General features: G+C 31.2%; 1 long non-coding RNA gene and 1 pseudogene across 2 annotated transcripts; one reads left to right on the forward strand and one right to left on the reverse strand.

Moving 5' to 3' along the window:
- Nucleotides 1-1,846: 1,846 nt before the first annotated feature.
- LOC150033498 (protein JINGUBANG pseudogene) lies at nucleotides 1,847-6,280 on the reverse strand (annotated as a pseudogene).
- A 1,644-nt stretch (nucleotides 6,281-7,924) lies between these two features.
- LOC120088783 (uncharacterized) lies at nucleotides 7,925-12,860 on the forward strand. 2 transcript variants are annotated; one of them, XR_016524034.1, is made up of 6 exons: nucleotides 7,925-8,249; nucleotides 8,389-8,500; nucleotides 10,492-10,647; nucleotides 11,182-11,260; nucleotides 11,756-11,855; nucleotides 12,047-12,860. It is a non-coding gene; the product is annotated as an uncharacterized LOC120088783 (long non-coding RNA). The 2 variants fall into 2 exon arrangements; XR_005485035.2 differs by having other exon boundaries at nucleotides 11,756-12,860.
- Nucleotides 12,861-13,129: the final 269 nt, after the last annotated feature.

A 13,129-nucleotide genomic window follows, 5' to 3' on the forward strand; every position in this document is an offset into this window, starting at 1 on the left:
GCGTATTTTATGAATAAATTTCAATGCATCAGAAGTTCATATGAAGTTTTTATACCATGATTTTCTCCAACGCATGCCTTAGAAATGAATGTTGATCGCATGATCCATGTTTTTAAATGATGAGGTTACTTAACAAATCTCATAATTAAATGCATGTTCGCATCGCAAAAGTGAAACCTTCTGAGATGGGATGTTGAGAATCTGCTACCAAGTCAGTATGACTAGGAGTTGACTTGAGAAACCCTGGCAAAAGGTCTTAAGGGAATATTCTCGTAAATCGATTAACATTTCTAGATATATATGGCATACGTTATTCTCAGATCTCAGAGACAGATAGGCGATCCTCCCGGTGAATTGACCGTACCCCAAATCAACACAGGTGAACAAGAATTTCGGTTAGAGCAAGGTATATGCCAAACGTGAATATTCAAAGCATCTAGGAAGAAAGGACGAGTGGTTACGAGAAGTTATGATTCTTTCTCCGATCTTCTAGTTCCCACCATATTGTCATTCATATACCGAGGATCGATCCCATAGTATAGTAACTTCCGGAATGAATAGCTAAGTCTCATATCTTCTTCTAGTGAGTGAAAGTAAGTGACATACATAGTGACTGTCCAATCGTAAGCGGGAGTCTATATCAAAGCTCGAATACTAGACTAATGAGATTGAGTTTAACATGTGTTTCACATTAAACCTATGTTATGTTGTACCGCATGACAAAAGTTTTAGTAAGGCAATTTATAAGCATACTTCATGTTTTACAAGGCATTATGCGATGCCATGAAATCATGAAGTTTGATAATCTCAAATGCATATTCTGTTTATGCTCTTATATGTTTAAAAGTTTGAGCCTTGTACAAACCCTACTCCAATGTTGGTACCGAAGGTATGGTAAGGTACCCAGATTTCAATGATGTTAGAGATCCTTGGTACCGAAGGTATGGTAAGGTGGTCAGGACCCAATCCAGCTCTACGTGCATGCATGACTATGTCATCGAAGTTGATGAGATCGAGCAAAAGGGCTCTATTTCAACTAAGGTTATTAGGGATTGAGCAAAAGAGCTCTCCCATATGTTCAGGCAGTGGAGTAGTGGAGTTTTTCAAAATGATGCTAATGAGCTTTATTTCAGAGTTTCACATGATGTATTTCACAATTTCAGTTTCATTTTCAAAACCCTAAGTATGATTTATTAATTTTTTTTTTATTGATAAGCATGTTTATGTCATCTATGATTTAAAGTATGTTTTATTTAAGATAGTCACTCACTGAGCTTTCCAGCTCACTCTTTTAAAATGTTTTCCTCCTCAGGTAGTGGTCGACGTCTCGAGACCTAGCAGTTCTGCCAGTCAGTCATCTCTCAAACCCATAGAGACTGGAAGTTTAGATGGCTCATTATGTTCTGTTATTTAGTTTTCATGTCCATATCAGGGGAAAAGGATAGAGTTGTGTTGAATAGATGTTGTGTATGTGTTTGGTTATGAAAATTGTTATGTATGTTGATGTTGATTTTTTTTTATTAGCAGTAAATTATATGTTCAAAGTTGTCGTTGAAACTGTGTGCTAAGTCTTAGAGGATTATAAACTGCTAATCAGGTGTAACAAGTGCTAAGGATACAGGTTTTTAGAAGTATGTTGGGCAGAAGTTGTCATAAGTGGATTGGAAATTGTTGTCTTCACATCCCTTTTCGGATTAAGAGGGTATTCTAAGGAGAGGTACGACAGACTTAATTTTCAAAAATAAAAAATAAAAAATAAAATAGTTATCAAACGAGGCCTTAGAAATTTATTAGACACTTTTAAAGTTCAGAAATGAACCTATATGTTTGACATTTTCTTTGAAGTTTAAAAACATTTCCAATACAATCTCGAAAGTTTAGATAAAATTAATACTGACATAATTTTTTTAAGAATAGGAAATATATTTAGATTGGAATTATAATATTGCAAACCTAGGATCCCAGATGATATAGATTCTGTAATGCACCACCAACTGCTTGAGATACTTTCAAGATTGAAGAATGCTTTGATAGCAATGTATTGAGAGAACTGAAAACCAAATAAAGATTAAATCTCAGTGTTGTGAAAAAAAAAAAAATTGTGAAACAAAGCCAATACAAAGTAACAAAACTTTTGGAATTCGATTATGAATTGTAATGAAAGTCAATAATCTTTAAGATGGATGATTATTTTTTTTTTCATATTTTTTCCTGTTTACATTTCGTTTACATATAATATTATGATAATTAATAATTAGTGACTAAATTTAATATAATTTTAGTTGATCATTAATGGAGACAAGTGTCTAAGAAATTTCCCTTTAACATATAATAGATTAGCCAAATTGTTAACTTATTAATTTTTTATGTAATTTTGTTGGTTTTTAACGTATATATATTATTTATATTATTTTTCATTATTTTATATATTTAAATAATGTTAAGATATCTCAAAGGTGTAAAATGGGGTTTTTTTTTTTCTTTTAACCATAAAATAAATATTAGGTTTTAATGGGTTGATGGTCACTCTCATAGAAATAAAAATTTTCACTCAAACGTTAAGAAATAGTATTCCTTTATTGTACTTAAAAATATTATACTACTTTTGGAAAAAAAGGTGTCTAGAATGTCCAAGAATAGGATAAACCAAGAGATTAATTGCAATATTCAAATGGAAGGGTTCATATGTTGAAATTATAAGTTTAAGGTAAAATTGACTAAGTTAAAAATGATAATTTCATAACTTTTTAGATATTCTAATTGTGAATGTTAGTATCTTGCATTAGCGTATGTTTGAGTTTACAACTTTATACTGATGTCCAAAAATAGTTTATTGAGACTTCATTTGATAATCATTTTATTTTTGAAAATCAAGTCTATTTCATCAACATTTTTTAGATTTGTATCTTCTTAAATACAATAGTTGAATTCTTAACCAATTCAAAAAATAAAAATAATTTTTAAAAGTTATTTTTTTTATTCTCAAAATTTGGCTTATTTTTTAAATTATTGGTAAAAAGTAGATAACAAAATAAAAAATTTGAAAGTAAAAATAGTATTGATAGATTTAATTTTTAAAAACAAAAACAAAAAATAAAATGGTTATTAAATGAGATTTAAGAAATTGACGGTGTTTGGTTAAAATTTTATCCAGAGGTAAAAAGTGTTTCAACCCATTGATATCTCATTATTATTATTATTATTAGTTTTGGAAAAAAAAAAAAAAAAACCAGAAGTGGTTGATAAATTCTGAAAATACATGAAAAGAAAAAAAAAACACTTAAAAGTAAGTTTAGAGGAACCATTAAACTAATTTTGTTAAGTATTTTCCTTTGAAAAAGCTGTTTTCCAAAATTTTGTGCCCTAACATACATTTTTAGGTTAAACTAAAATTCTTTTTAAAAAAGGTTAAATTAAAATTATAGTCCCAGAATTTAAAAATGTCTAATAACTTTCTAAATTTTTAATTTTGTATGTAATAAGTGAATTTTAAAAGTGTAATGCCTAAATTTTTAATTTTATATGCAATAAGTGAATTTTAAAAGTATAATGTCTAAGAAGTCCGGGATACATTCGACACTTTTTAAAATAAATGAACCTATTAGGTAAAAAATAAAAATTATCTTTAATAGGATCAAAACTTTTAATTTTACAAACAATAAATCCGTGGAATCTAGAGAATTTTAAAAAGATTAGAGACCTACTAGATAAAAAAAGATAATAATAATAATAAAAGTTCATAAAATGTAGTAGACAATAAATTGAAAGTTTAAAAACTCAACTGATCTATTAGATGCAAAATTAAAAAATTTAATTCAAAATAATTTAATTTTAAGATCTCAAACCCCTCATCTTTAATTTTAGTTTGAGTTAGGATTTTTGAAATATTATTTTTCATTTTAAATTGAAATTATACCTTCGCTATATATCGACTTAGACATGTAATATTTTATATGCACTACACAAATTTAGCCATCTATCATAAAAACTAAATACTTTTTTACCATAAGGTATACAAAAAGGGAAAAAATGAAAAGAAAGAAAAACACACTATAGTTTAAACTAAATGTATATTTAAAACAATAAAATTCATGGAGAAATAATAGTCCAAGAAACCAACCACCAATATTTCACTCTCACCACGCTATTTATATATACATAAACAAATGTTTGTACAATTTTGTGATGCCATATTTTCTTAGTACATTAATTCTATTTCATCTAACAAGTAAATGAGTTTTAACAAAAAAAATATATCCCAAAAAATATATCCCATAGGAAAATCCACTACACAACTAGTTTCTTCCACTTTTTAACTTGTATTTAATAAATATCTACTATTAAGAAATTATCTAATAGGTCCTTATACTTTTAATTCATAATTGATTTCAAATTCTCAATTTTGCAAAAATTTAGAAATTTCTGACGATTAAGATTCTAAACATGTCGGATGCATATTAAAGATGTTTTTTTTTAAAGAAAAATAAAATTAAAGATTTGAGTATTTATAGAACATCTCTAATATTTAAAGAAAGTAGGGACCTATTAGATTTTTTTTTGTCAAACTTTTAGAGATTAATTAGACAAGATTTTAGAAGTTTAAGGGATTAATAGTAAAAGTTAACCATGAATTTTAGGAAATGAACTTTTTAATTTTTTGTTACTGTTCTCGAATAACGAAACTGGGAGCATTTACCAAGAGGCCGGCGGTTGGGGAGGAATCCGTCAAGAAAGACGGCGGACTTTGCACGACCGCCGGCGGCTGTTCCGACACCCTCCACATCTTGACTGACTTATCCAAACTCCCACTATACACAATCCACCGCCGCTCACTTTCGCCGGCTTCACTGTCCTTTTCAGCGGCCAAGCATTTCACCGGACCGGTGTGACCCGTCAACACCGACAAGCAAGAATGTTCCGACGCCGTTCTCTGCCAGACGCAAATCCCCATATCAGCAGAGCCACTTAACAACAAACGGCCGGCGGTAGCCAAACAGAGAATTGCAAGCTTATGGCCCCTCAAAGCGCCGCCGTGGGATAACGATTTCTCCCTCTCCCAAAAATTAACCACCCCATCGGAGGAGCCACAGTAAACAAAAGTAGCGTCGTCGTTAACAGCAAGAGCAGTAACAGCACATTCTTGTTTAACCAAAGTCTGCGAGAAGAAATGCTTTGTCCCTTTCCCCTGTAGCTCCCTCCGCCACACTTTGACGCTGCCGTCTGCCGATCCAGTGTAAACCAATCCATCAATACTTGAAACCAGAGTGTTAACAGCATCATCATGAGCCTGAATCGACTCCAAACATTTCGAATCGGAGACCCTCCAGACCTTAAAAGTCTTATCCCAGGAAGCAGAGTATAGAAACGATTGATCCTCGCTTAAACTCAGAGACGAAATTGCATCGAAATGTTTAATCCAGAGATTCCTCCGCCGTCTCCCCTCCACATAATTACTGGGTTTCATCGAACATTTGATGTAATCGCTTAATGTGGGGAGAGTCCCAACTCTTTTGTGAACACTCGGGTCGCGACTCGAGACCTTCCAGACCCGGACCTTACCGTCCTGATGGCCGGTGAAGATCTTCCCCCCGCCGATTACAATGGATTTAACCAAACCACTATTGGATTTGAATCCGGAGAATTCCTTGTGATTCTTCCAAACACGGATGTTCTTACTGTCGGATCCGGTATAGAGAAGGTCCCCTGAGGCGGCGAGAGAGTAAATGTGGCCCTCTTCGCGGACGAGGGAGCCCATAAGGATATTGGGGAGGAAGGAAGAGCCATCGGTGGCAGAGGGTAGGGGATCGGAGTTCAAATGGGAGGACCATGGGGATTTGGTGAAAGGGGAAGTGGAGGCGGGTTCGAAGAAGGAGGGGTCGGGATCGGGGTCGGTGTCCATTAAAGGGAGGAAGGTGTTGGCGGCGCCGGAGGAAATGTGGGAGTCGTCGAAGGGGGATTTGTTTAGTTTGTTGAAAGCTCCGGCTTTGGTGGTGGTGTTGTTGTGATCGGAGAAAACACGGTGGCCTCTGGATGAGCCTCCGCCGCCTACCATTGTGGGATTATCATAGAAAGAAAAAGAGAGAGAAAGAGAAAGAGAAAGAGAAAGAGAAAGAGGGATTTTAGCAGTGTTGTGAGGAGGAGAAATTGGAGCTTGGAACGTGGAAACCAGAATTCTTAACATAGAAACTGCGCCAACTAACAATGTCAAGGACAAGAGCCTGGACTTTAGGGAAGGAAAGGACAATCCTCCACCTTCCCTTTTCATTCTTTCTAACTCTTTTTTTTTCTTTTTAAATTATAATTTTCCAAAACTTGTGGATTAACTTCTATAACTATTTTTATAATTCTATCTAATTTCTGGATTAACATCTTCCTAACTTAATTTAAAAGAAATAGTACAAATTATATCATTGTTTCACTTAAACTTCTAAATTATTATAAGTGAATCAATTCAAACCGTTTATTACGATTATACTTAAACTTCTAAAGTCTAATATCACAATTTTTGAAATGAAAGAAGAAAATCATGTTCATATCTACCCAATCCGTAAATAACCCATCAATAAGTAACTACACACTTAATAGAGAGTATAAGGTAGGGGACTATATGTACCTTAGGAATATATTTCGAGTGTGAGACATTTGATGATTGTTGAAGAACCCAAAAGAGATGAAGAAACAACGACATAATACGGGGATTGAAATGAATAAAAAAGATTGAAGAGTTCAACCATGTAAATATGGTTGAATTAGGCAAAGGTGGAGCTCAAGATTGAAAAAAATCACAAGGGTTTAGTGGGAATTGGGTTTCAAGTTGAGTTAGTTTGGTAGAAAAATAAAAGAATTTGAAATTGTTTCATTCAATATTTGAAGGTAGATTGAACCATTTTTCTTTGTTAAATTCAACAAGCACATTAGCGGTTGATACCTATAATTTAGGTTGAAAAATTAAACAGATTAGAGTTTAAGGATAGAAATATTTATATTACTTCATATAATTACTTAAATGTAGTTATAGGTGTAATTCGTTCAAAACTACTAGATCTATTCGTAGAGATTGTTCGTCATAGTCTCTACGAACATTTTAGTTGTTGATATTTATGATTAGTTTGAAAATTCAAATAGATAGGAGCCTCTTTTTTTTTTATACATAGGAAGTGGAAGGATTCGAACCACAAATTACCTCTTATGATTGTTAATACTTATTCTATGCCAATTAAGCTATGCTCACGTTGACAAATGGATTAGAGCTTTAGGGTATATATATACATATTCATTTGTTATAATTACTTTTTGACATAGTTGCAGATGTAACTACGCCTATACATAAATACTAGAATTTACCCAAGACATTATTTTTATCAATTGGTTCATTAGAAAACTACCACCTTCTATCCGAGAGATTATTGTTTTTCATAAGTCTTTATGCACATTTTAGTCTTTGAAAACTTTGGGTTAGGCTGAAAAACTAAATGGATTATGACTAGTTCATATGCTTTAGGTAATTACGAATATATACAAATACTATAAGTTATACAGAATATTACTATTATTATTATTAGTATTATTTATCAGTTTGTATATTTGAAAAATGAAAACTACCCTCCCAATCCAAAAGGATGTATCTATGCACATCTTAACCATATATAAAAAAAATCTATTAAAGAAAAAAAAACCATATTTCACTACAAAAAATTTGGCCTTTGATGTAGGTTGAAAAAACTAAATACAGATGTATAATATCGATTTCTTAAAAAAAAAAAAAATGAATCTTTAATGTCAATTTTAAACCGACATTATAGCCTTGTCTTTAATGTCCATTTAAAACCGACATTAAAGATCCGTCCTAAATTTTTTAATTTCAACTCACTTTTCTTTTTGTATACCCACTCTTGCTCTTACACAATTCCCACTTCTTTCTCTCTCAACTTTCACCATCTTCTCCTTTCTCTCTCAACCTTCACCCTTCTTCTTCTTTCTCTCTCAACCTTCACGCTTTTTCTTTCTCAACTTTCACCATCTTTTCCTTTCTCTCTCAATCTTCACCATTTTCTCATTTCTCTCTCAACCACGTCGTCCATCCACTCCTTTCTCTCTCAACCATGTCGTTGCCACTCAACGTTCGTCAAATCTGATTGTTGACCATTGTCCAACCCATCCGGTTCATCTAGATTTGATCAATGGTAATCGTCGTCGTCTAGATCCAAGTTCGTTCCATCCATCCAGATCTGAGTTCGTTCCATCAAGATGTGAGTTTTGGTGCGATGTGTAGGTTGTTTATGTAGCTTACACAACATTTTTCTCCTATTTAGTGAGTTTCAACATTTACCCAGTATATGTCGGTGTTGGATTTGAGTTACCCATTGCTTAACGACTCCAAATATGCAGGTACCTATTTTTATGCTTGGGCCTTTGAAGAAAGGTCATCCTTGGAAAGTTGAAGAAGAGTCTGAAAAATCCCAAAGAAAAACTGTTTTCTTTGAGATTTAATGATTTTAAGGTGATCCACTTCTTTGTTCTTCTAGATCTTGCTTCGATTTTTTCGGTTTCTTAGTCTCAGTTAGTCTAACCTCATTTATTTCTCTTTTTGATCTATAATTTATTTTCCTTTTCTACTCGCTTTAATACCTTTCTATGCTTGTGCTTAGAAATTATGATTTTTTTTTTCTATTGTTTCCATAATTATGAAGTCTTTGGCAGCTAAAACGTATGGCTCTTCAGTTTATAGCTTCAAATTCTTTAGTAACATTTAAGAGTTTTCAAATTTTAGTTTATTTCTGTAGTTCTTTTGTTTTGGGTTGAAGGGGGTGTTTCCAGTTTTTTTATTTGAAATTTTCTTTTGCTTCCAATAATTAGATTTTGATTAAAGCTTAATGGAGTATAGAGCTTAGTGGATCTCACCATTTCCTATTGAGGTTCTTTATGAAAGATTATCAACAATAATAAATATATATACTAATTTAGTCTCCATATGTTAGGTCTCGTTCTATTTTAAGTTCCCATGTTATCCAACGTTCAAATTTAGTTTTGTTACATTCAATAGATCTTAAAATTAATTAATCTTTATTATTAATTTGAAAATAATTTTTAGGTTAAATTGGTCACTTAGTCTGTGTATTTAGAATCTTGTTATATTGAGTTCTATAATTTTAAATGTCCAAAATTAGTCATCATATTTTAATTAATTTTAAAATAAGTCCATACCATAGGTTATGATTAAATAACAACATAATAATGGATCTAGTACATTGTAAAACTATTTGCATATATAACATAATTTTTAACTTCATGAGAGTATATAACTAATTAAGGTACCTCACATGCTCATTTAAAATTAGTCCATATCATTAATTGAGGTAGCTATTGATCTATCACTAATACTGAAGGTTGACTATTACTGATAATTTAGTTTGCTCATTTAATATTTGACTATTATAGTTTGGCTTTATTGTCAAAGTAGCTTGATGAACGAGTAATCCTATTGAAACATCCGACTTTAGGAGTTCTGGAGTTCATCTTAAAGGTTTGTATTATTTCATTACGAGTGAAAACCTTTTTCTTGAACAAAAGAATAATTGGACATTTATTCAAAAACTTTTGTTCAAGTTTACATTTCATGGATGTCTGGTAACAACATACATTCCCTTTTAAGTTTATACAGAACTTGACAACAAACTCTGATATTTTCTACAATTTTAAGGGTTTTTTGGGTAAGTTTTAGCAGGTTAAAGACTAATTTTTTTTTTTTTTTCGAACTAGCTTAAAGTCCTTTAGATTTGTCTTTAATACTTGGAAGCTTGTATTTGTAGTTTCAAAATAGATTTGGAACCGTTCGAACACTTTTTAGCAAGTGCCCAAGCTTCTTTTCATGAGTTTTAGGTTGAAGGAATCCATGTAAAGCTATCCCAATTAAATTTAGATGTTGTAAATTAGCTTTTAAATCTTGGATATGTTCTGTTTGTAGTCTAGGCTTGATTCAAAGTGTTTGGATTGATGATTGTATTGTGTTTATTAACCGCAAGCAACTTGGTATAAGTGATTTCCTTTCTGGCATTTACACTTGCACGTGATCTATTTTCATCTTAAACTTGTTTAATTAGTGTGATTGGTCTAGTTGCCTAAGAAATCTAAAATAGAAAAATAACTCCAATGCTGAATTTATTATTTGAATTCTTTATTAGTTTAAGATGGTTAGTTTTGATATGTTTGTCGAATCTGATTAAGTAGTTGGTTTGAGTATTTGTGTTCTGAAAACTTTAGTCGTTTAGCTGAGAGACGATTATTGTTTGAACATTGTTGGAAGTGCATTTCTTTGAACATGTGTTAAAGTTAAAATTTTTTGTTTTGTTATATAATGTTGTCATGTTGCAAAACTTCTTTTAAATCATAAGAGTTAGTAAAGTTAGTTACATGTTAAGATATGGTAATGTTCCCTAGATATGGTAATGGTTTTTTAAGTCTTTCTCATTCATTTCAGTTGTTTTATGCTAGATATGGGGCATACAACTACTATTTTGGGCTGATATGACGCTTAGGATGATCAATTCATTGAGATTATGTCGATTGAACAAATGGGCATAGTTACATTGGAAAATAACTCAAAATAGCAGCATTAATATGAAAAACAGCATAGGATTGTCGGTTAAGGTAAGTATTTTCTACATCCTTTCCACAATGTAATTTTTTTTTTTTATAAAGATATGTCTTTGAGTATTTTGATTTGATCATTGATTAAAAGTGTGTTTTGGATGTTTGAAAGTATGTTTTAGATCATTTGTAATTGATTGAACTCATATGTCTTTGAGTGTTGTAAGTTTTTAGTTGATTTTGTTAATTGTCGACTTGAGAAATTTCTTTATATGGGTTTGAAAGTTCTCTATTATATTACCACCTTACAATTATGTGCACAAATACAAGGTAGAAGGAAAGTAGAGTAGGGGAAGAGGAAAAGGAGGAAAGAGGAAAAGATGAGAGAAGTTTACATTGGCTACAATCCTTCAATTTAATGTGCCTTTATATGTTACAACGTAAGCACACATTAGAAGGAAAAAGGTTTTTACGCTAGAATTAGAAAAGTAGATTTTGCTAATTTGTTATTTGGTTTTCATGCTAAAATAATATGTATTGAGATTGTCTTACAATTATGTCTTATTCACGATCTTTACTCTTACTCTTTTCTAGAATCGAAGCATAAGCATTCTCCAAGGACTGGAATTTGTGACGTAGGGTCTAACCCTTTTTGCACAATCTTTTTATTTTGGTGAGTTTTAGTTGTTAAAAACTCTTTCTAGACCCTTTTAGATTAGATTTAGGTTCTGTAAATTAGTCATTAACTCATGGACATGCTTTAATTATAGTTTAGATTTGGTTCGAGGTGTATGAATTGAGGTTTGAAATTGTTTTGGGTAAGATTACCCATTCTGAATACTTCTTGAGTCTCTGAATTAGGTTTCGAACTAAGTTCTAAGTTGGAACTTTGGTTTTCTTACTTCAAGAGCCCTTTGATTATTTTAATCTTAGGAGTCATTAACTCAAAAACTCTTTTCTCTTTTGTTTAATCTTTGGCTTTAACACTAGTAAATAAATAAAATATTTTGAAGTAAATCCGTGTGTGACAGGATGAAAGCCATTGGTTTAGGCTTTGTAGCTATATTTTTTAGTTACTAAAATGTTGATACATTTTCTTCTTATAGTTAGTACAACCCTCTACAATTTTTCGTGTAATGTTTAATGTCTTGGAGTGTTCTGTTTGCAGGTTAAGCTTGTAAAATGCCTTGTTAAGAATATACTTATTGATATTTTCTTCAATCAATTGGGAGAGCTTTGCAATTTGCATATTGTGCTTCCTTGAGAAGGTATTCTTTTTTAGTAAAGTACATGTATACGTTTAAATTAAGTTATATATTTTTTTAGTAAAATACCTAGTAAAGGATATGTTTGTTTGATTCTCCAAACCCTTCTTTTTTAATAAAATGCCTAGTAAAAGATAGTTATTGATATGTTTGTATAACTATCCTTTTGAGATTTCCTGTTTTATGTTCTGTAGGTGGTTGGGGTAATTCATTTGTTTCTCTTGGAATTATTCTCATGACTGAAAGCTTTTGAAACGGGATTTTATGGCTGTTACAGTTAGGTTTCCTAGTAAATTGTTTGGGATGTTTTGTATTTTTTTCTATCTGATTGTTTTGTATGTTTTGTAATCCTATAAGATATATTTTTTTAATGTATTTTCTATTAGTTATATTATTTATGTCAAATTTGATTAGGTAGTTGGTTTGAGTATTAGTGTTCTGAAAACTCTAGTAGTTATGTTGAGAGAAGATTGTTGTTTGAATATTGTTGGAAGTTCATTTCTTTAAACAAGTGTTAAAGTAAAATCTTTTGTATTGTTGTGGTAGTGCTGTCATGTTGCCGAAATTTTTCTAAAATATAAGAGTTATAAAGTTAGTTGTAGGTTAATATATGATAATATTCCTTAGTTTAGCATTGAAATTTGGGATCATTACAATGACTATTGTGTAGCTATGGTAGTAGTTTATGGGTTGAGTTCATTTCTTTCGTTATTTATAAATTACTTATATTAACGCAACTTATATTTGTTTGTTTATACACTCTGTGTTTGACATTGCTCACATGAGTACATGGAGGTTCTGGATAGAGGGCATAACAAACTCATCCATAGAATAGAGAAAAGAATAGCAAGTTTTGCATTCATTCCTTTTGGTAAGTTTGTATAAATATAGTTTCCATACTTCATGTAATTTCTTTTAGTATGATTCATTTATTTTTAAATTATTCTTGATTTTATATACTTAAACAAGCATATCTTCTTTGCAATTTTTTTGGGATAATAATGACACTCCAAAGTAGACAACTAACTCTCTCAATCTTTAGTTAATTTTTTGTATTTGTTGAAAGTTAATTTGTATATACAAAAGCAATTAATATTTTATTTTGAGATTTTTTTGATACATAAGCAACCAACTATTGCTTTGTAAGTATAGATTTTGTTATTCTCTTTGGGAGCTAACTATTATTCGTACATTGTGAGCAAGACTTAGATTTAAATTTTGTGTTTGTTGAGATCTTAATATATAAAAACAATTCTTGTTTGTGGATAAACTATTAT

Source organism: Benincasa hispida, chromosome 10, assembly GCF_027475165.1.
Source record: "Benincasa hispida cultivar pf3 chromosome 10, pf3_genome.v1.1, whole genome shotgun sequence".
In the NCBI taxonomy this organism is placed as follows: Eukaryota; Viridiplantae; Streptophyta; class Magnoliopsida; order Cucurbitales; family Cucurbitaceae; genus Benincasa; species Benincasa hispida.